Source organism: Macaca nemestrina, chromosome 16 (assembly GCF_043159975.1).
Source record: "Macaca nemestrina isolate mMacNem1 chromosome 16, mMacNem.hap1, whole genome shotgun sequence".
NCBI classification, from domain to species: Eukaryota; Metazoa; Chordata; class Mammalia; order Primates; family Cercopithecidae; genus Macaca; species Macaca nemestrina.
In genome coordinates this window covers 99,658,838-99,683,578 of record NC_092140.1, presented here as the reverse complement: position 1 = coordinate 99,683,578, position 24,741 = coordinate 99,658,838, and the positions used below count along the sequence as shown (strand labels likewise).

The window sequence follows — 24,741 nt, the reverse complement described above, 5'->3', positions numbered from 1 at the left end:
CCAGTGGGCAAACAAGGCAAGATGTCCTCCAAGTGGGCAAGGCCTGCCACAACCTGGGAAGCCAGCCGGCCGCCGGAATCTAGCTGGATCCCCTTCTTCGGCAAAAATGTCAGACAAGGCTGGCCAGGCCAGCGGGCGACTCCAGGCTTGGGCTGGGAGGGAACAGGCTTGTCAGAGGGGGAAGGTCAGAAGACAAGCAGGGAGCAGTGATGACAGGCCCCTGTGGAGTGCACAGGGAGGCCCGGCCCCTTGCAGGGCCCAGGACAGAACTCATGAGGGGGACGCTCCACCCGGACCTCCGGGCAGTGCCTCTGGTTTGACTTTAGGAAGAGGCCCAGGGCTAAGTCTTCCGTGAGGTCTCCAGGAAAGAAGGCCATATAGAGGATGCAGAGGCAGAGCCCCGAGACCTTTTCTGAAGGGGCCCTGCCTCCTCTCCCTCCTTGCAAGGCCACTAGAGGGTCCTTATGGGGTGGGGGCTTCTGCAGAGGATGGGGGAGAAGTCAGGTGGGGCTCTCCCTCTTGCTTCAGCATTCACACCAATACTGGACCCCGTGGCTGGCCCCTCTGGAATGCTCAGAGCCTTGGAGAAAGGGGCTCCTGCGGCATCTTCCCATCCTAAGTCTCACCTCTTATTGCAAGGGTGTCACACTTCCGGTGGCCTCCCAATTGCCTTTTCTCAGTTGGTCCCATTACATGCACATTTAGCTTAAGCAAATTCAACCGTAGGTGCTCAGAGAAAACTTTAAATGAAAAACAATGTAAATAAAGTGTGTGGTTCTGCCAGCCCTTCCCCGCAATAAGCATATGCCCCAGAGAGCGGATCTGCCAACGTTTGCATCCAGTTCTGAGCCTCTCCGAGGTGTGAGCATCTCGCACACCAGTGTTTAGAGTGACAATACATCTTTTTTCATACAACATGACCTCGAAACGCAAGCCAAGCCGATTGCTTCCTCTGGTGCTCAGCCACAGGGACGGCCATCTGTCCCAATGCTGCAGGAAAACTGGCTGTGTTGTGTTTACAAGAGGCTGTATTTCAGACGCCAGACTCCCATCTCCCTGGAGAAGTCTTTTTTCCCAAGGTATTTTGGTTAGACTCGATTTTCTCCTTAATGTTGACTTGAGAATCTACCTAACTGCCGTCTGAAATGCTACTCCACTCTGGCTCTCTTCCTACTAAGCTGCGAGCTCCTTGAAAGGTGGGCCATGTCTGCTTCATGTTTCCAATCCCAGCACATGCCTGGCACACAGTAGACATGGCATCATGCAGGAATGAAGAGGCCAGAGCCTCCCCGAGGATGGGTTCCTGGCCATTCTCACTCATTTCCCTAAGGATGGGCAGATTGAGATCTCCGAGGATGATTTGATTCCACTTCAGATTGGGATGAAGATGATGCAGCACCTATCTATCTCTGCTGTTTTCACCCACGATACCTTCTCATCTTTCTTTGGAGGGTCTCTGACAATTTTCTTTTGGTGGCAAATGCTGAATGGCTGACACACACAGGGGCTGCTCCATGCTGTCAACTCCAGCTTTTCGTAAGAACTGCCCCGGCACATCGTAGGTAAGTGCTCAATAAACACACATCGAATGTTGAGTGAACAAATGAATGGAGGAATACCTAGTCTACCAGGTAACTACTCCTTAAGCTCCTTCCCTTTGGTTTTCAGGCTCCTGCTAATACACAGCCCACTCTTCCCATGAACAGCCTTTAGCAGAGTTTCCTAAGCACAGTATGTGAATGTTACTTCTGAACTTATTCCTTCCTGCCCTAATTTGGGTTCCTCCCATCAGGGCGAATGGTAACCCTTAGATGGCTACAATGATGACACTGTGTTTGCCTCTATTCTATACATCCCGTGATGGAAATAATTATCTCTGTAGATCTGAATGCCACGACCGCCACGGCCTCTCCTCCAATTGATCTGGACCAGAGGACTTTTTGTCCAAAGCTCTGTCTCCTGGAGATTGTTACGTTAATTTCAATAGAAACTGCTTCATTGGCATCAGGTTCAATTTCATATGACTCAGGTGGCCACCCTACAGTTCCCTAAACTTGGATGCCATTGGAATCACATGGGGAGATTTTTTAAAAATACTCGTTCCTGAGACCTGACCCAAGAGATCCTGCTTCAATTGGTCTGTGGTAGGGCCCAGGCTTTGGTGTATTGTAAAAGCGCCCCAGGAAATTCTAACAGGTGTCCAGGTTCAAGAACCATTTCACCTAATCACTGTCTCTGCCACTCTCTGGAAGATTGGATCACACCTTTCTTCCCTCCCTTCCCTTTCCAAATGCTCACTCCCCAAGAGAGCAATGCCCCATCCTCCCAGCACCACGTGGACACAGCAGCACTTGTACCCAAGCGCTTTGTCCTGGATCCCGCCTCCATGCCAGCTTAAGCCTAAGTGGGGCTTGTCTCCCACTCTTGATCGCTGTCTCTTCCCTGCACCATTCATTTCTCCTTCTGTATTGAATCCCTCTCCAACAGGGCAGTACGACCTCCTCTTTAAAACACTGTGTCCTGCCAGGCGTGGTGGCTCACACCTGTAATCCCAGCATTTTGGGAGGCCGAGGCAGGTGGATCACCTGAGGCTGGAAATTTGAGACCAGCCTGGCCAACATGGCGAAAACCCGTCTGTACTAAAAATACAAAAATTAGCTAGCTGGGTGTGGTGGCACATGCCTGTAGTCCCAGCTACTGGGGAGGCTGAGGCAGGAGAATCCCTTGAACCCAGGAGGAGGAGGTTGGAGCAAGCCGAGATCGCGTCATTGTACTCCAGCCTAGGTGACAGAACGAGACTCTGTCTCAAACAAAAACAAAAACATAAACAACCCACTATGTCCTCGTCCCCACCTCCCTCCAGCCACGCCCCCCCTCTCTGCTCCCTTCCACGCCAGTCTCCTCTCTTCCAGGGAGCTGGTTGCACTCTCACTCTCCATATCCTCATCTGCCTTTCTCTTCATCACCTTCTCATCTCAGTACTCCATTGAATTGCTCTTGTCAAGGTCACCAGTGACCTCTATCTAGCCACATCCAATGGTCACTTCTCACCTGCATCTCATAGACCACTGGTGCCATTTATTCTCTTGGCTTTTAGGTTCCACACTCTCATCTCTCATTTGCCTCATTGGACACTGGTCTCAGGCTCTTTTGCTGGATCCTCCTTCTCTTCTTAACCTCTAAACATTCGAAAGCCCTAGGCTCAGTCTTAGCTCTGTTCTCTGCTCTCCTCTACCTGCACATGCATTAGAAGTGCTCCTGCCCAGCCCCAGAGGTTCAATACCATCTAGCGCTGAGCTATGCAATATGACAGCTGCCAGTCACATGTGGCTACTGAGCACTTGAAATGAGGCTAGTCCAACTGAGATGTGCTGTCACTGTGAAAACACACCCAACAGTGGCAACTTAATACGGGAAAAATAATGTCAAATCGTAATGTTTTTGTGTTAATTACATGCTGAAGTGATAACATTTTAGGCTAAGTAGAATGTTAAAATTAATGTCTTTTGATTCTTTCTACTTTTTTAAACAGAGCTGCTGGAAAATTTTTAATTATCTCTAGTTTATGGTGATGACTGCTAAATTTTCTAACTCTAGCCTCTTGTCTCTGGGTTTTAGAATGTTGGACTAATCAGGGTTCTCCGGAGAAACAGAACTAATTGTGTGTGTGCATGTACGTGTGTGTGTGTGTGTGTGTGTGTAGAGGTTTGTTCTAAGGAATCGGTTCCTGTGATTATAGGGGTTGACACATCTGGAATTTGAAGGGCAGGCCGGCAGCCTGCAGACTCAGGAAAGAGGTGGTGTTGCTGGAGTTTGGAGCCTGCAGACTCAGGAAAGAGGTGATGCTGCTGGAGTTTGGAGGGAGACTGCTGCAGAATTCCTTCTTCCTTGGGAGGCCTCGGTCATCTTCTTTTAAGGCCTTCAATTGATCTGATTGGATAAGGCCCATTCGCTTCACAGAGGATCATCTGATTTACTCAAAATCTATTGACTTAAATGTTTATCTCACCTTTAAACAATTACCTTCATAGCCACATCCAGATTGGTGTTTGACCAAATATCTGAGCACCATGACCCAGCCAGGTTGACATGGAAACATTCACACACATCCACTGCAAACTTCACATGTTCCAAACAGAACTGTCTTGCTGTTGCCCCCACAATGGCTCCTCCCCACCTTGGTGCATGATACCCTCATTCACCGAGTTGCTCAGTCCAAGCCCTGGGATCCCCCTGACCACTTTCTTGCCTGATCTCTTGTATCCTGTCTGTTAGGGTTCTCTAGAGGCTCAGGACTAATAGCATAGATGTAGATGTGAAGGGGGTTTATTAAGGAGAATTGACTGACAGGATCACAAGGTGAGTTCCCAGAATACGCTGTCTGCAAGCTGAGGAGCAAGGAAGCCAGTCTGAGTCCCAAAACCTAAAAACTAGAGAAGCTGACAGTGCAGCCTTCAGTCTATGGCCGAAGGCCTGAGAGTCCCTGGCAAACCACTGATGTAGGTCCAAGGGTTCAAAAGCCGAAGAACTTGGAGTCTGATGCTTGAGGGCAGGAAGCACCCAGCAGGGAGAAGGATGAAGTCGGGAAGACTCAGCCAGTCTAGTCCTTCCACACTCTTCTGTCTGCTTTTATTCTAGCTGCACTGGCAGCTGATTAGATGGTGCCCATGCAGATTGAGAGTGGGTCTGCTTCTCCCAGTCCACTGACTCAAATGTTAATCTCCTTTGGCAACACCTCACAGACACACCCAGGAACAATACTTTGCATCCTTCAATCCAGTGAAGTTGACACTCAGTGCTAACCATTACTCCATCCATCAGCAGGTTCTGTCTGTGCTACTCTCAGCTCAGATTCTGACCCTGACAACGGCACATGGTCCAAGCCGCCATCCTGTCTCACCTGTCTGTGATAGTGCTTCCAACTGCCTCCCCGCCTTCCCCGCCGCCATTTGCAGACACATCTCCACACAGCAGCTGGAATCACCTTTTTAAAACACCAACCTTATCATGTAACTCTTTATCTCAAAATCTTAACGGCTTGCTACCACACTCAGAATAAAATCAGAAATCTTGACCAAGGCCCACAACATGCAAAGACCAGCTCTTGCCTTGCCAATTTCTCTGATCTCATGGCCTAACTCACTCACTCAGATCCAGCCACGCCAGCCGTCTTCAAGTTCCTTGGATGTGCCATTCCCACCCCAGGCCTTTGTGCATGCGGCTCACTTACTTGGAACACTCTTTAAGATTTTTAATTATTACAGGTACATAATAGGGGTCTACACTGATGGGGTACATGCGATGTTCTGGTACAGGCATGCAAAGCATAATAACCACAGCAGGGCATTTGGGGTGCCCATCACCTCATGCATTTATCATTTCTTTGTGTAAGGACAATCGAGTTCCACTGTTTCTGAGATGAGGTCTCACTCTGTCACCCAGGCTGGAGTGCAGTGGTGAGATCTCAAGTCACTGCAACCTCTGCCTCCCGAGCTCAAACCATCCTCCTACCTTAGCCTCCTGAGTAGCTGGAACCACTACTACAGACATGTGCCACCATGCCTGGCTAATTTTTGCATTTTTGCAGTGACAGGTTTTCATCATGTTGCCCAGGCTGGTCTCAAACTCCTGGACTCAAGCGATCTGCATGCCTCGGCCTCCCAAAGTGTTTGTATTATAGGTGTGAGCCACTGTGCTGGGCCTTTTGGTTATTTTTAGATATATAATAAATTATTGTTAATTATAGATACCCTGTTGTGATATAAAATATAGCTCTTTTTCATTCTAACTGTATTTTTGCACCTATTAACCATCACTCATATGTGGGAACTAAACATGGAAACAATTGAACTCATGGAAACGGAGAGTAGACTCATGGTCACCAGAGGTGGGGAAGGGCAATGGGGAGGTGGGAGCACCTTCTCCCCACCATCTTGTGTTCATTCCCTCCCTTCCTGTCCTGCTGCACCTGGCTTGGCGTCTTGGCGCCTTCCATCAGGGACCACCTCCCTTAAGCCTACACATTGCTTCCTGCAGGTCAGCAGGGTGTGATTTGACTGCGTAAGCACTTCTCCAGGCCAAGCTCTGTCTCTCCAACGAGACAATGCAGAGGAGACTTTGCTCATCACGTACTGCTGGGACCACTGGGCTCCATCCAGGCCACACTCAAACTCTCCCATCAGTAAAGTGACAGTAACAAGAGCTTCCATCTCATAGGTTTGTTTGAGGATTGCACGATAATCTTTGTAAAGTGCTGGCATGTAGTAAATATTCAACAAATGCCAGCTAAGATATTGCTGAACTTGTTAGCCACACAGTTAAGGAACTGAGCACCATGTAACGAGAGAGTGGCAGCCTCTAATCCAGGTTTGTGACTGTACCAACTTGCCCCTGAATAAGAGGCTAAGGGATAGAGTTATTTATATTTGCAGGAAGGGTGTGTCATCCAGGTTTTAAGAGAGAATCAAGTCTCACACTGGATACAGGGTTAGCAATGGCTACTGAGACTGGGTTCAATATTTTTTCCCTTTACTCTGTGTTGGCTTCATTGGGTCTTCCTTTTTCCCAACTCAGCATGTTTGGCCCTCTGGTCCCAGCAAGTGACATACTGATTTTAAGGTGAAACTTGTTATCCTGGCAAGTTCAGAGTACACTGGGAGAATGAGCTTCTCACTGAAACTGGCACATAAAATGAGAACTGCAGCCCCAAGTCAATGAAAAGATAGAAAGAAGCAACACGCTGCTTTAAGTGAGTTTTGGTCTCTAGACGTAGAGGGATTGTAATCGCACACTGCTAATGGGATTTGCAAATGTCGTCTCAGAACTGCTATATGCAATCTTCCAGAAACGTGACATGGGAGGAGTGCCAAAGGACTGGAGATGGAGAATATGATAGGAATTTTCCAAACGTGCAAACAATAAGAATATATTCAACATTAGATTGAATTTAACTCAATCGTTCTCTGATGATTCAGAGAACAATTAGAATTATGCATCGCTTCAGGGTCATGGCACCAAATAAAGCTTATTGCATACTGTAAATGGGCAGATGTTCACATTAAAGCACGAACTGTTAACGGTTAACAGCTTTCTGGGCAACAGGGCTTGATTTGTTAATAATCTCTGCCAGTTACTGGGCACCCCCTGTGCTAGGAGCAATAAGTGTTTTCCTTACATTTGCTTCTTTCGTCCTTTCTGCCACCCTGGGAGGTTGCATTTTGAGGGCATTGAAACTCAGAGAGAAGGAATTGCCTCCTTCTCCACAGCGATACAGGTGAAATGATAAGAGGCAAGATAAGAGGCAGCACAAACATTAACTTAATTTAAAGGCAATTGCTCTTAACCTCTACTCTGTGCTGCCTAGAAACATCCAGACTGCATTCCATGAGCGAGAGACCAAAGAGAAGCCAGCAAAGGAGACAGAAAATAAGCAATCATGAGAACAGGCAAGTGAGGCTCCTGAGACATTTCTCACGCACTTCACCTCTAGGGCATACTTCCCATGTTCTTTTCCTACAGGATAAACACAGTTTTACATGAAAATGGCATGAGCTACTTTAAGTCAAGGTTCAAAATCATGTCCTGTGAAGCAGATTTGATCTGATGAATGGGAATCTAGGCATGTTCCCTGTTGATGTAGTTATGGTTTCCCGTCCTTACAGCCAATACACATCCTCTGAGACCAGTCTATTATTTATGTTTTGTTCATATAAACAACCCTCCAACTTTCCTATGTTCTGCACTAAATTACTTATTTTTTAGTAACCATGGGCCCTGGTAGGAAGCTAACAAAACCCTCAAGTTAGATAATTAAGAGACGCTTAATGAAGGGACTATGCACAAAGATCCATGCAGGGTTGAGGAAAACCAACAGGGTGAGGATGAAGATGCCACAGGTCCGCAGCTCACCCACCCTAGAAGGACCAGGAGCAGGGCAGCCGGAGACAAGGCTGTCTGCCCTGAGCCAGGACCTGCAGGAGGACCAGCAGGGAGTGAGCTGGGGAATCTGTATTCCAGACTCACTTCCTTCCCACCTGTAAATGTTGGCAGGGCCTGTCCACATAAGTCACAGAACAAGAGAGCCTGATTGTTCCCAGGACACAGAGCAAAGCAAAGCAATAAAATAAATGAAATAATATATGTGTATGTGTGTGTGTGTATATATGTGTGTGTGTGTGTGTGTGTGTGTGTGTTTTAAAACATCAAAACAAAAAAATACCCAACAAGAGGTCACAAACTGAAGGCCGGGCACGGTGGCTCACGCCTGTAATCCCAGCACTTTGGGGGCTGAGGTGGGCAGATCACCTGAGGTCAGGAGTTCGAGACCAGCCTGACCAACATGGTGAAACCCCATCTCTACTAAAAATACAAACATTAGCTGGGTGTAGTGGCGGGCACCCTGTAGTGTAGTTCCAGCTACTCGGGAGGCTGAGGCACGAGAATCGCTTGAACCCAGGAGGCAGAGGTTGTAGTGTGCAGAGATTGTGCCCCGGCCACAGACTGACTGTCTCAAAAAAAAAAAAGAGTCACAAACTGGCCCTTGAGCAGAAAATAGCCCCAAGACAATTTGATTTGACCTGGTGCTTGTCTTACAGACATTTGAACATTTGAATTTATTGCCAATATATAAACTTGGGAGGTTTTACATAGAAACCTGGATTCCTGTGTTTCTTGAACAATCCAAAGATTCTGCAATGGCCCCATAGTGGGAGCTGAGGGCCTGCTGCCCTCTGGAGGGAAGACAGAGACGCGCAGCCTCCAGGCCTTGTGGCGCCCGCCCCTGCCCTCCCACCCCCACTTGACTGATGTCTGCAAACTACAGGGCCTGGGTAGGCAACTTAGACTTTCACCAATCCAGAGAGGCCCATGCAACTGAGTAGAAACAGTAATTCTAAGCTCTCTGACCACCAAAGCAAAGAGGGAAAAGGATAGGGTTCTTTATGTTATAAAAGTAAGTATACCAATTCATCAGAAGAGGAAAGTTTTGATAGTTCCAGTTTCTGAAAAATACCCATAGCAGAAAGGCACATCAACTTCTTTTTCTCCTACAACTTCCGATGCTCACGAGAAGCTCAGCTCAAGGCAGAGAGGAAATGGCTGTAGCAACGAAGACTGTAGAGTTCCTGCTGTGAGCTGCTGCTCAAAAGCCCTCCGTGGCTCCCCATTGCCCCTGGAGCAATGATTCTCAACAGGGGGCAACTTCATCACCCAGGGGACACTGGGCAATGACTGGAGACATTTTCGATTGTCATGACTGGGAGGTGACACTGGCATGTTGTAAGTCCAGCCAGAAATGCTGCAGAACATCGCACAATGTCCAGGACGGCCTCCTGCCCTGCCTCACAACAAACCATGATCAAGCCCCAGATGTAAGTAGTGCCAAAGCCAAGAAACCCTGTTCTAGTATCAAGTCCAGACTCTCATCCAACTTCCAAGATCTCCATTGCCTGGCTCCTGCTCCTATCAACCATCTACTCCTTCAAGCAATCCCACTCCCCGACTCACACTTGGTCATTGGTTGCCTTTTGTTCTGTGTCCTATGTTTGGCCCTTTCAGTATGCTGTTTCTTCTGCCTGAAACACAAACTCGTTCACCTTCATCAACTAGGGACAGTCTACATCCCTCAGGGAGCATCCATATCCCTTATATATCACTCCACTTCCTTAAGGGAGCCTGTCTCCAAAAACCCCAGGACACCCTGCAGGATGGTAATGACCACACCTTAGTGTCATCTCTGGACTAAGTCTGCGAGGGCAAGGAGTGGGGCTGTCTTGACTACTGAATCCCCAGTACCTGCACAGAACAGGCCATACACCCTCTAATCTTAGTCTTCTAATAGTCTTAAAGAAATAAAATCCAACTCCTACCAGAAGCTTTAGTTTTGTCTCCAAGATAACCAGCATGAATCAAGTGGCTCTGGGGAGAAAGTGGATGAGTTTGAGAGCTGCACTAGCTCACTTCCCAGCTGGCTCTGGCAAGCCCTTGCAATTCTACCTCCCACGAGAAAACATTTGGTTCACAGGTTGGTCTGACTTGGCTTTGGAATACCAAGAATGCAATCAATGTAAGTACCATTCAGCGTTAGTCAGCACGGATTCACAGAAGTTCTCACTCTACATATTTATTAAGAAATCCATTGAGCCTCAGTTTTCTAGACAGCAATTTCAGACACTTCCTGTCTCCAAGAAGTCATTGTTAATATTGAATTCCAATAGTATGTGAAACTGTGGCTGGCAGCCAATAAGAGATGCTTTAAACCCCAACTCTCCCCTGATAGTCCGGCAATTTGTGAGTAACTTAACAGGCAGCAGAATTCACGAAGCCCTTAAGGCTGAGGCCTTTCCACTCTGATGGCAAGAACTGGGTAAAAATTGAGAGCCCCGGTGGAACCACTTTTGGAATCAAAGTTGCATCCATTCACTTGCCCTGAATCCACAACAGAATATAATTTTTCCAGACTTGTCAATGTACCCCAAAGTGACATGGGGCAATGCCAGGACACATTTGCTTTCTCCAACTGGAAAGCAGGTGCCATTTCTAGACCTGACTAGTGCAGGGCGGGGTTGGAGGGGGTGCCAGTGCCAGCTAGCTCGGGCCCCTACCTGCTGTTGGACCTCGGGTCCTCGGGAGATGAGAAAGCCCATCTGTCTGCCCAGCATGGCCCCACTGCGATGACTGCAGCAGGCGCCTTGTATTTCCTCTCTGCTGGGAACTTGTAATGTCTGTTGAATGCAACCAGAATCTCGAAAGCAAGGCGCCTTAGGGAGAGAGGGCCTCCAGCGGTAAATATTAATAGCAGCTGAGTGAAACGCAGTGTTTTCTGTTGACGGGTGTTCCCTGGGGAAGGACCCCTACAAAGAGTGACTACATCACCGGAGTCTTTCAGCACCCCTGACAGTAGACATGACAGTCCACAAAGAGGTGTGGAAATGACAGCTCTGTTATTATAATAACATTAAATGTGACTCACTGTCAGGAGCGGGAAGCAGCGGCCATGATGCTTTTCTTTCTTTCCGCAGTAATGGTCTGAGCTGCTGGGCCGTGCACATTCTCTAGGCATCCGTGTGTCGTGCAGTTAACAATCGGTTTCACAGACTCGCAGGCTGTTACAGCTAGAAAATAACTTTGAGGCCAGTGCTCTGTGAAGTGTTTCACAGACAATGCAACTCAAACCCGGAGGGCCTGAGTGATTTTCCCGAAGAAAAACTGGGAGCTGGCAGTTAAAAGCAGAGAGGAACTAAATTTTCTAGTCTAACCTGTTACCCTCGGTTCCCTGCCACCTCCCAACGCTGCTAGGAGGACACAGCCTGCGCTCTCTGGAGTGGTGCCTGTGCAGCAAGCCTGGGGCCCGAGTGTCAAAAGGTCTTTGGACCCTTTGGGTTGGAATCCTGGCTCACTGAGTTGCCCACTATGTGACACTGGCCAATTATCCCATCTTCCCTTGTCCTCATCTTCAGGCAGGAACAATAATATGCCCCTCCCTGGGCCTTTGTGAGGACTAAATGAGAAGTCCATGCACAAGCATGCGTGGTCCACAGTAAGCACTCCAGATGTGTTGGTGAGGCCTGAGAGGATGTGTTTTGCACACATGAGAGTTTAGTGCATTTAGCGCCTAGCTAACATACAAGAAGATAAATACAGTAACACATTCACTTTAGTTCTCGACTTGTCCTAATCTGATTTGCACCTTTATTTTATCTTAAGAAGATGCAGCAGGCCGAGCGAGGTGGCTCATGCTTGTAATCCCAGCACTTTGGGAGGCCGACGCAGGCGGATCACGAGGTCAGGAGTTTGAGACCAGCCTGGCCAACATAGTAAAACCCTGTCTCTACTAAAAATATAAAAATTAGCCAGGCATGGTGGCGTGTGCCTGTAGTCCCAGCTACTCAAGAGGCTGAGGCAGGAGAATCGCTTGAACCCAGGAGGTGGAGGTTGTGGTGAGCCAAGATCGTGCCACTGTACTCCAGCCTGGGCAACACAGTGAGACCCCATCTCAAAAAAAAAAAAAAAAAAAAGAGAGAAGATGCAGCAAAGATAATCCCAGCACTTTGGGAGGCTGAGGCCGGTGGATCATTTGAGGCCAAGAGTTCGAGACCAGCCTGGCCACCATGATGAAACCCCGTCTCTACTGAAAATATAAAAATTAGCTGGGTGGTAGTGGCATGCATCTGCAATCCCAGCTACTCGGGAGGCTGAAGCAGGAGAATCACTTGAACCTGGGAGGCCGAGGTTGAGGTGAGCTGAGATGGCACCACTGCACTCCAGTCTGGGTGAGAGAGTGAGACCCTGTCTCAAAAAAAAAAAAAAAAAGAAAAAAAAATTAAAACAAGTTTTAAAAAAACAGGTTTTCCTGCTGCAAATGATGTGGAGTATCCTGTCAGGACAAATACTATCCCATGAGGGAGTGAAGTGGCCGTTTGGCTAAGGAAGTTTGCCAGCCTGCCCCATACTCTCCATTCTGCTTTCCTGTGTCGGGCCTTGCCCAGGGCAGGAGGGAGAACTGCCTGGCAGTTCAGCAGAGGTGAGGTTCACAGGCCCTGGCGGTCACAGCTGATGCTCTGACCACACAGAAGTGGCTACAGGCAGGTAGGATGGCAGGCAAGGTACGAAGGCCATTCTCGGGGCTCCCTCCTTTTATGTCCGGCATGCAGGTCGGGGCTCAGCCAGCTCCACGGGATCCCTTAGTCATTCTGGCTGACTGGATGCCCATTCCCCTTCTAGAAGATACCCAAAAGACGCCCTGGTTGTGAACTGGTTTCCAGAGTGGCAACCTGGGGTGGCTGACTCGCCTGGAGAGGAGCAGGCCCCTTGGCCTGGAGAGAAGGAGCCAGCCCTGGGCGAGGACGGAACCTGGATAGCAGCTGGGTGGGATCCTAGCCTCAGCATCCCTCCACTTAGCACTGGATCCATGGTAACGCCCTCATCAGGAGGATGCAAAGGAGGAGCAAGGAGTACCTGGGCTGTACTGCACACAACAGCCCGGCAGGGGGGAATTCAGCCTTCTATCCTGTGACTCTGCCTCAGGCCAGCTTCCTGCCTGCCTTTCTTCGCTCCTCAGTCAAGAGACAGGAAATGCAAAGGGCAAGACGGTTTGCAGGATAGCAGACAGCGCTGCCAATGGTCTGTACATCCCGAGGCACCCAGGTTTTCTAGTGTCTGCAGGCTGTCCACACGCAGCCCATCCTGCCAGCCTCTTTCAGAGCTTTCTGAGCACAGGGTGACTGACTTGTGTGACAGGGAAGCCCAGCCATTTCCTCCCATCAAAACAGATACCTGCGAAGGGACCAGTGTCAAGGGGTCCAGGAGGTTTGTGGGGAGGGGGGCACAAGACACCCCCACATGAAAGGCCTGACTGGGAGGGAGAAGGGAGCTGGTGGGTTCCCATTCTTAGATGAACAAACCATGCCTTAGGTCATTCCCTAACCTTGATCTTGGCACATTGATTTCCATAGCCATTCAGTGAAGGAATTCCCCAGTCATTATAAACCGTTCCTGATGTTGAAATTGGGAGGAATGAGCATTTCCAGGCAGCCCAGCTTTCCCACTCAGTGCATGTGGGGTGAGGGCTAATGAGCTTTCCTGCCTCTTGACCTCTTGAACGAGCTGGGAGAACCGTGTGGGTGAGCGAAAGGGCACTCCCGGGCCTTTCATGCCTCTGTAGGCAAAACACCAGTGTCCACAACAATTGTGTCCTTCATCGATTATGCTGACAGTCATTTAAATGGGCTTTCTATAACAAAGCGGGGGAGGGCTAAGGAGGGAGCCGAGCCCATAGGATCTATCAATTCTACTTCCTCTGCAACTTGACATGAAATATAGATCATAGATCTCAGAGCGTACGATGGAAAAGGACACTTTAATTCCCTCACTCCATTCACCGGGGAGGCGGGCATGGAGACAGCAACCTACTCAAACAAGCAACCACAGAGTGTGGCTTTCACATTTGTTTAATGCTGCCTGATCGTTCGCTTTTCTAAGAACGTTTGCTATTTAAAAGCACTTTTAAATAGTAAAAATTACTTCAGGGCTTGCTTGGAAGTGGGTAACTTGATTTTCTCAGCACACAGCTAAGTCTGTTGGTCTCTAGTAAAAAAGTGTATCTCTTCCCTACTCCAGGGTAAGGAATTCTGCCTCTGGGAATTTACCAAAGTAAATCAACCGAAATTCTGAAAAATCTACATTCATGACTGCTTGACTATGTCTATTACAGCATTACTCATTAACATAAAAAACAGTTAACAGTTTCAATATTCAGTGATAGGATCATGGTTAAGTACACGGTAAGGAATATTATTCAGCCATTACAAATGATGAGAAGGCCAGGAATGGTGGTTCATGCCTGAAATCTCAGCACTTTGGGAGGCTGAGGCTGGCGGGTCACTTGAGGCCAGGAGTTTGAGACCAGCCTGGCCAACATGGTAAAACCCTATATCTACTAAAAATACAAAAAACTTAGCTGGGCGTGATGGCAGGTGCCTGTACTCCCAGCTACTCAGGAGGCTGAGACACGAGAATTGCTTGAACCCAGAAGGCGGAGGTTGCAGTGAGCTGAGATTGTGCCACTGTACTCCAGCTTGGGTGACAGTGAGACTCTGTCTCAAAAATAAAATAAAAAACAAATGATGAGAAAATGCCAAAATCACTGGAAAAAATCAGGATTTGAAGTCAAAAGTTATTAGTGCAACTCTAGGAGACATAAAAAAACATGTCACGAAATTTGCTAAAACATTAACAGTGATTGTGTAGCCTGGCAGGGTCAGGGAAAATTTTTTTCTTTATTTTCAAAATTTTCAGTTACATAATTATATTTTTTATAATGGAAAAAGATGAATATAACTTTTCAAATAAAAAATGTTCCACTGACTCACTGAGATACTTAGTTCTTCCGGAGCCGGCAGGCAGCTCTCTGACATGAAAGAAGGCCACGTGCAGAGGATTTGGTAGTTGAGTTGACTCAGGGCAAATCGCTGATGAGGCGCTCACTGTGAATCGTGTGAAGCGGTTGCTGTAACAGCTACTGCATGCCAGGGGGTATGAATAAAAGCACGGTTGCTAGAACTCCTGCTGTTTCCTGCACTGGCTGGGTAGCGTGCTGACTTTCCCATCCAGAACTGCACGTTAAGACAGCCAGGAAGTAGATAAGGATGAGACATCGGGGGTAGCGAGGACTCAGAGAATCACATCACACGGACTGGGTGAAGGAGACGGCACAGGTAGACTAGAAAAAGAAGATGTAGCAAAGGCATGCTGGTTGTCCTCAAATACTAGGGAAACTGCAACCTTGTGTGGGCCTTAACATCTAATCCCTCCTCACCAAGAAGTCAATATCTTTATCCAGGAGTGACTACAAGAAAGTCTTTTCTATTTGTTGCCCTGGTTCTGGTTCTCTTACATGCCATGCACTATTCCAATCCTGCGCCACCTGGCAATGGAGTGCTACTTCCTTTCTATCAGGGTTGATTTGCCAATTGTAGACAGAGCTCTTCCTTTGTGATTGCTTACATTGAGATGTGAACTGTTAATTTCTCCTCATTATTTCTATAAATATAGCTACTGCTCTTTCTATGCTGCTGCTGCATAGATCCTTGCTATGCTAGAATTTTTCATTCATTCATGCCACAAATATTTGAATGAGCACTCACCACATGCCAGCCCTGATCTAGGCACTGATAAACTACAGTACACAGAGTGGACAAAATCTTTGCCTTCAGGAAGCTTCTGTTCCAGCGAGACAGGCCCAGTAAATGTTTATTAGGTGCCTGCAGGAATTGACTTACTTAATACTCATCCCAACCCCATTGGGTAAGTACTGTCATTATCTGCATTTTGCAATGAGGAAATGGAGGAACAAAGATGCTGAGCAACTTGTCCCAAGAGCCCGACAGAGGGTCCTCACTCTGTCCCACTAAGCTAGATTTGCCTCTCTGGAGTGGGAGATTCTGGAGACCCACACTGTGCAGACAAAGCCCGTGCTGTTCTACTGCAACCGTCTGCTGTCTGGAAATTACTCCTGACTCTGCGGTAGTGAGGTGGGAGGTGTCAGAAGGATTGGGGTGTGAAAAGAATGCCTTCAAAGTTCAGTTCTACTTGAAAAATCGATTACTTCTAAATGACTTTCTGTGCTGCCTTACCCTACAGACGCTCTCAACGTAACATCCTCAGGCTTCCTTGGGCCAACTCACAACAGTGCCAAGTACACTTCCTAGAGTACAGATAACATATTTCTTTTAAAGTAATATATTTTCTTACGTGTACTGCACTTTGGGAATGTCCTAACCAACTGGGATGACTGCTAAATACATTTCCCAAAGTGTGTGCCATGTTCCCAGGGTTTGCAGCAGAAGGCACATTGACAGTGCTGGAACACGAGGGGCAGCTGTCTCCAAAGGCTGGAGCAGATTCTAATATGTGGATTCAGATGCTGAGTGTTCACAGGTAGTGTAATTTTCATGACAACTGTTACACTTATTAAATTACTGACTTCTTAAGGGCATGAATCTAATAGGAAATGTTAGATGCCCTGTTAAATATTATGCTACCTGCAAGTATTTATATTGTTTTCTGATATTTATTGTTTTCTAAGATTTTGAAAAAAATACTTAATTAGGAAGATAATTTTTTTCCCTGGCTCTTGTGTTAAATTAAGTGTGAAGGTATTCTATTTAGGATACTCCCATAGAGCTATTTTTCTCTTAAGGGTTAACGTGCATTCCTTTGTTTTAAAATTTCACTTTATTATTAATGTATTAACTCAGCACTTATTGAGTGCCTGCTACGTGTCAGTTGTTTTTCTGGGCACTAGGAAACAGAGATAAACAAGACAGACAAAGCCTCTCATGAAGCTTATACTTGGTGAGAGGGAGGTAGCCCATAAAAAGAACACAGTAATTGTATGATACAATGTCAGTTGCTAATAAACCCTAGGGAGGAAAACAAGCCAGGCCAAGGAGAGAGAAAAGGAGAGGAGAAGGTGGTTTTAGGTGGCTCCAGAGGCAAAGCATCTCTGAGGAAGTGATCAGGTGCCATGATTTGAGTAACAGCAAGAGAACAAAGGCCGCCTCCCCACCCGCGTGCTGTGTGACTTGGGCAACTCACATAATGCTCCTATATTCTCATCACTGAAATGGAGATCATCATAGTACTTATATCATAGGGGTTTTTATTAATTACAGAGTTTTAAAATATTTTTTGCATTACCTTCCTTTCCTTGTCTGCCTACTTTTCTTTAAAACCTATGGTGAGGCTGGGCATGGTGAATCATGCCTGTAATCCTAGCACTTTGGGAGGCCGAGGCGGGTGGATCACCTGAGGTCAGGAGTTCAAGACCAACCTGGCCAACCTGGTGAAACCCTGTCTCTACTAAAAATACAAAAATTAGCTGGGCGTGGTCATGGATACCTGCAATCCCAGCTACTTGGGAGTCTGAGACAGGAGAATCTCTTGAACCCAGGAGGCAGAGGTTGCAGTGAGCAGAGATTGTGCCACTGCACTCCAGCCTGGACAACAGAGCGGGACTCCAAACAAACAAACAAACAAACAAAAAAACCACAAAACCTGCGGTGATCATATTTTCCAAAGAAGAATCACAATGAACACACTTGGCTTTTCAAAGGACTCTTCTGGCCTGTGAATTTATGGGAGCCTCCTTTATCCTCAGTGTCGCTTTCCATGGTTTCAGTTACCTGTGGTCCACTTCAGTCTGAAAATATTGAATGGAAAAACCCAGAAATAAACAACTTACAAGTTTTACATTGCACACCATTCTGAAGAGTGTGATGAAATCTCACTCCATCCCTCATGGGACATGGCTCCCTTTGTCCGGCGGATGCACATTGGCTACACGCCCTGCCTGTGAGTCATTTAGGATCAACTGTTGCAATATCGTGTTGCTCGTGTCAAGGAACCCTTATTTTACTTAATAGTAGCCCCAAAGCACAAGAGTAATGATGCAACGATGCTGGCAAATTGGACATGCCAAAGACAAGCCATAAGGTACTTCCTTTAAGTGAAAAGGCAAAAATTCTCGATAAGGAAATAAGGGAAAGAAAAAAATAAGGAAATAAGGAAAGAAAGAAAGAAGGAAAGAAAAAAAAATAAGGAAATAAGGAAAGAAAAAATCCTATGCTGAGGTTGCTAAGATCTACGATAAGAACAGATCTTCTATCCGTGAAATTGTGAATAAGGAAAAAGAAATTCACGAGAGGACACATAGCGTTCAGTATTATACATGGTTTCAGGCATCCGATGGGAGCCTTGAAGTGTCCCCCAAACCCAGGAAAAGAGGGACTGTGTTTTAATTCTCACAAAGGATATAAAAGTCAAATCACATTTTGATGCACATGTCACACATTACATACATATATTTTAAACTTTTATTTTGAAATAATTATAAACATACATGATTATAAGAGTAGCCCAGAGTTGGCCAGGTGCGGTGGCTCACGCCTGTAATCCCAGCACTTTGGGAGACCAAGGCAGGCAGATCACCTGAGGTCAGGAGTTCAAGACAAGCCTGACCAACATGGAGAAACCCCGTCTCTACTAAAAATACAAAATTAGCCGGGTGTAGTGGTGCATGCCTGTAATCCCAGCTACTCGGGAAGCTGAGGCAGGAGAATTGCTTGAACTCAGGAGGCGCAGCTTGCAGTGAGCTAAGATCGTGCCACTGCACTCCATATCGAGCGACAGAGCAAGATCCTGTCTCAAAAAAAAGAAAAGAAAAGGAAAAAAGAGAGTAGCTCAGAGTCCTATGTGCCCATCAGTGGCTTCCTTCCACGTGTGCCCTCAGTGGGAGGCAGCTGTGACCGGCCAGGGACGAGTGAGGAACCCAGAAGACCAATTGTGTTTTGCATCTGGACCTTGGGTGATGGTTCCTTGGGTGTTTAGGCTTTAGGTGTAAACTATACACACAAGCTTTGTGTATTTTTCAGTAAGTTATATTTTACAATTTATAAGGTGTTCGAGAGAGAATGAAAGAGCAAGAATGAAATCTCCTGGATTTGTTTTTTTTTTTTTTTTTTTTTTTTTTTAGAGTTAACAAGTTTCACTCTTGTTAACCAGGCTGGAGTGCAATGGCATGATCTCTGCTCACCGCAACCTCTGCCGCCCAGGTTCAAGCGATTCTCCTGCCTCAGCTTCCCAAGTAGCTGGGATTACAGGCATGCGCCACTACACCCGGCTAATTTTGTATTTTTAGTAGAGATGGGGTTTCTCCATGTTGGTGAGGCTGGTCTCGAACTCCCGATCTCAGGTGATCTGCTCACCTCGGCCTCCCAAAGTGCTGGGATTACAGGCATGAGCCACCGCACCTGGCCATCTCCCGGAAATTTTGACATAGAGTAGGGATCCCCTCGTAGGGCCCTGCTGGGCTACCCTCCACCCCAGCATGGAAACAAAGAAAAGATTTTCAATCTCTAAGGGAAATTCCAGGCAAACCCTGCAACCAGCAGTTAGGGAAGCAAATTAATAACCTGCTAAACAAGAAGATAATCATAACTTCAACAATAACCACCCACATAAGTCAGAGTCACAAGATATTTGGTTCCCTACAGAAACTAAAGATAACTTCTTGACATATGTCCTGGAGCTGTTTTTCAGAAACCAGGACCCTCGCCCATTGAAAATGCTGACCACAGTCTCGTAGACCTCAGAGAGACTGAAATCAAACATGCTCTGAGGCAGTTCCTCACTTTCTCTTGCTGCAAATCCCAGTGCCGGCGTTTGGCTTTTTCTGATCACTGGGTGAGCAGACTCACGTTTGGTTTGGCAACGCATTTTTCTCCATTCCTTCAAAAAACTTTACTAAGTGACAGTAAAAAAACATTTTTTTAAGCACAAATGCAGAAGAAGGCAACATGGCAGAAGGAGAAGACAAAACACTTCAACCAAGATTTGGAAGATGAAATGAGTAGACACAAATTTAGCAGAGCAGGAAAATCTAAAACCTCAGTCCCTCTGAAGGCAGGTGGAGGGAATAGGACAGACCAAGAAGCAGCAAAACCCGACCAAAATAGTTACGTGCAGGGGACAAGGAGATGAGGGTCTGGGGCGGCAGCAAGGCCAAGGCATCTCCAAAGAGGCACCTTCTTCGTGTGTGTGGGGTTTTGATATACATAGTGATTGTTGATTCACAAAATGAAGAGTTTCAAGGGGGAAGGGTAGCTGAAGAAACAAGATGATTCCTGCTATGCAACCTAGAGTGCAGAGAAGGCCAGCACTCAGGGGGCCTCTTCAGGTCCCTAGAAAGGCGAAGGGGGTTAGGGTTGGGGCCAAGAGCAGGCGGTTCATGGAAAGGTCACACAACGAGAATTACGCTCTAGCTTCCTCTTCCCTCACCTTCTGGAGAGTCTGAGATGGACACGGGATCTCAGGGACACCAGGTGCCACTGGGGGCGGGGTGAAGTGATGTTAGAAGTGAGTGTCAGCTGATGAAATGATGAGACCATCCCTAGCCTCCACCGCCAGCCCAGCCCTCAGGGCTCTGGGAAGCCAGGCTTATGCCTCCCCTACCCCACCTGGGTGCAGCCCCCAGGGTACATCAGGGACTTTCTCTCCAGGAGGGACAGCAGGAGAGATTGAGAAAAGGCATCAGGAGAGGGACAGAAAGTTCCAGCTCAGTAAAACAGCTAGAGCATGCGTGAGAGCTGCCTCTGTGCCAGGCGCTGTTCCAAATGCTCCACTCAAACAGACCCCTTCCATCCGAAGGGAGAGTGGGCGCTATCACCACTCCCCTTGCACGGGAGGGAAGCAGCCAGGCAGAGACATCTGTCAGCATCCTTGCCCCCTACAGTGAGGTGCAATTTCCTACATTGCCAATTTCCCTTACTCACCAATCCTCCATCTACTTTGAGCCTTCAAGATACTGTTTGAGGCTGGTTGTAGTGGCTCACACCTGAAATCCCACCACTTTGGGAGGCCAAGGCAGGTGGATCACTTGAGGTCAGGAGTTCGAGATCAGGCTGGCCAACATGGTGAAACCTCATCTCTACTAAAAATACAAAAATTAGCCAGGTGTGGTGGTGCATGCCTGTAATCCCAGTTACTCAGTAGGCTGAGGCATGAGAATCACTTGAACCCAGGAGGCAGAGGCTGCAGTGAGCCGAGATCACATCCCTGCACTCCAGCCTGGGCAACAGAGTGAGATTCCATCACAAAAAATAAAAATAAAAATAAAAAAGATGTTGTTTGACATTTCCCTCCTTATCTTGGGAGTTAATTAATATTTTAAAATTAATAGACTACTTCTTAGAGCAGTTTTAGGTTCACAGCAAAATTTAACAGAAAGTTTCCATATCTCCGTGAGCTCCCAGTAGCCTCTCAGTTATCCACATCCTGCAAAGTGGTGCATTTGTTGCCATCAGTGAACCGGCAATGCCACATCATCATCACCCAAAGTCTACAGCTGACACGAGGGTGCACTATTGGTGTTGTGCATTCTATGGGTTTGGCTTTTTCTGATCACTTGGTGAGCAGACTCACGTTTGGTTTGGCAACACACTTTTCTCCATTCCTGCACAAAACTTTACTAAACGACAGCAACAAACACGTTTTAAGTGCAAATGCAAAAGAAGGAAACATGGCAGAAGGAGAAAACAAAATACTTCAACCAAGATTTGGAAGATGAAATGAGTAGATACAAATTTAGCCAATTCTATGGGTTTGGACAAACCTATCCTGACATGCACCCACCATTGTAATATCGTACAGAGTTGTTTCCCTGCCCTAAAAATCCTCTGTGAGCTGCCCGTTCACCCCTTCTTCCCTTCCCAAACCCTGGCAACACTTATCCTTTTACTGTCTCCAGAGTTTTACATTTTCTAGAATGTCAGAAAGTTAGATTCACAATGAATGAATTTTAAATATTTTTAATTACCTCACTGTCATTTGAGTGGGGTTGGGGAAGAAGAAGGGATTAAAACTACATGGTGCTTAATGCACCACATTCAAGTAGAAGGTAAGTGAACCCTATTTTTTTTTAACTAATTTTTCTCTTAACATTGAATATGGATTCCCTAGGAAGAGAAAGCAACCTTCTGTAGGCTGAGTTTAAACACTGTGAACAAGGGTTAGATGTGGAGGGACCCAGGGCCTTCTGGAGCTTTCAGTCTGGGGTGCTTTAGCAGTGCTTCCAGAAACGCTCACGGTCCACCTTCGGGACAGCCACGGCTTCCCAGGGTGGCAGCTTGCAGTGTTGCACTCCCCACCTACAGGCTCACAAAAATCCTGTGATGGGCTGGATTGTGTTCCCCAAGTCCTAACCCCTGTTTCTCAGAGTGTGGTCTTGTTTGGAGATAGCATCTTTACAGAGGTAATCAAGTTGCAATGAGGTCATTAGGGTAGACCCTAATCCTACAAGACACATCCTTATGAAACGGGAATATGTGGACACAAGCACAGAGGGAAGACAGTGAAAATACAGGGAGAGGCTGGGTGTGGTGGCTCACACCTGTAATCCCAGCACTCTCGGAGGCCAAGACAGGAGGATCTCTTGCAGCCAGGAATTTGAGACCAGCGTGGGCAACATAGGGAGGCCTTGACTCTACAAAAAATTTAAAAATTAGCCAGGCATGGTGGTACACACCTGTAGTTCCAACTACTTGGGAGGCTGAGGTGGGGGGATCACTTGAACCTGGGGGATCGAGACTGCAGTGAGCCGTGTTCATGCCAGTGCACTCCATCCTGGGTGACAGAGTGAGACCTTGTCTCAAACACACACACACACACACACACACACACACACACGGACACACACACGGACACACATACACGGACACACACACGGACACACACACACGGACACACACACACACACGGACACACACACACACATACACACACGGAGGATGCCAGAAGATACCTGAGGCTCCCAGAAACTAGCAGAGAGACATGAAGGGATCCTCCCCTGGGGGTTTCAGAGGAAGCAAGGCCCTGCAGACACCTTAATTTTGGACTTCTAGCCTCCAGACTGTGAGATAATAAATAGACCTCAGCCGCCCAGCTGCAGTACTTTGTTACCGCAGCCCCTAGACTGATAGAAACGTCCACCGCTGGCAATTTTACATGACGAATTTCCTAAAATGAGGCTTGCTGGTTCCCAGTTTGAAGACCAGATTAAAGAGTTCTGTTTTGTTTTAATAGCATTGGCTTTTAAAACATAAACATGAACTAGATCCTCCTGTTTGGAGAATTCCCTATCATTTTGGCTAAAGCAGGGATTTTTTTCACTCATTTGGATAAAAGGGGAAGAAATGACAGGAATTTAAATATCAAGTTCTCTTTCCTCCTGGGCTTTGAAGAGGAAGAAAAGCAGCTTGATTAGCTCTGGACTGTCTGAGGTGGTGGGTGGGTGATTTGATATGTTTTTTAAAAAGATGGATGGAGCAAGGAAATTTTTCTCACCTTGAAATGCAACTCCCTGGGTCTCTAGTTTTAAAGGAGCCTTCCCAGGCATCTCTTGTGCTTCCTGAGAGCGCCACGAGGCTTTCTCATCTGCCTTCCGTGGCCAGCTCGCAGGACTCATGTGATCTTCTTCAGCCGAGAGCAGGGACTCCAGGAGGACAGCTCTCTCTTGCTTCCCTGAGCTCACTCTCTGCAGTTCCATCTCCTCCACCTTTTTAGGATTTTCCCCTTTCAAGCTATATCAGAATCTCAAGGAAGTTTGGAAGAAAAATGTGCATTCCTTTGTACTTGCCATAGCATCTCTAACCCTCGAGGGGGTTAGTCTCTGTCCATCCTTGACTCAGGCAGGCCATGTGAACTCTCTCTAGCCTCAGCCTTCACGTGGATTCATGTGTGAAGCATCATTAGCTCTTGATGGCCGGGATCCTCAGTCATCTATGCCAATTCATCTCCAGCAGCTGTAGCGGAGCCTCACCCTGGAATTGGAAAGAGAAGGAAACATTTTGAAACCTCTTTAACTGTTGGCGTCCTTTCCATGAGAAACTCTAGGTCATAAAATTTGCTTCATTTGGGGTTATTTTTATTTTTTTGAAATGGAGTCTCAGCCTGTCACCCAGGCTGGAGTGCATTGGTGTGATCTCTGCTCACTGCAACCTCTGCCTCCCGGGTTCAAGCAATTCTCCTCCCTCAGCCTCCTGAGTAGCTGGGATTACAGGCATGCACCACTACGCCTGGCTAATTTTTGTATTTTTAGTAGAGACGAGGTTTCACCATGTTTGGCCAGGTTGGTTTCAAACTCCTGACCTGAAGTGATTGTCAGGCCTCGGAGCCCAAGCCTGCATAAACATCCAGATGGCCTGAAGCAAGTGAAGAATCACAAAACAAGTGAAAATGGCCGGTTCCTGCCTTAACTGATGACACTACCTTGTGAAATTCCTTCTCCTGGCTCAGAAGCTCCCCCAGTGAGTACCTTGTGACCCCTGCCCCTGCCCACCAGAGAACAACCCCCTTTGACTGTAATTTTCCTTTACCTACCCAAATCCTATAAAACGGCCCCACCCCTATCTCCCTTCGCTGACTCTGTTTTTGGACTCAGGCCGCCTGCACCCAGGTGAAATAAATAGCCTTGTTGCCCACACAAAGCCAGTCTGGTGGGCTCTTCACGCAGACACACCTGACAGTGATTCTGCCGCCTCACCTCCACCTCCCAAAGTGCTGGGATTACAGGCGTCAGTCACCGCACCCAGCCTGTTTGGGTATTTTTTAAATGCCAAGTTATTTTGTGACCTAATACATTTCAGGCCACCTCTCTGCCCACATAATTTTATGATTATATGACCGCAT

General features: G+C 47.1%; 1 long non-coding RNA gene across 1 annotated transcript in view; it reads left to right on the top strand.

The window, feature by feature from the left end:
- Window positions 1-987: 987 nt before the first annotated feature.
- Window positions 988-24,741, top strand: part of LOC105490221 (uncharacterized) — a 42,313-nt gene continuing 18,559 nt past the window's right edge. Inside the window, exon 1 of the long non-coding RNA XR_011614948.1 lies at window positions 988-1,562. This is a non-coding gene — a long non-coding RNA (uncharacterized lncRNA). The remainder of the gene's footprint in view (window positions 1,563-24,741) is intronic.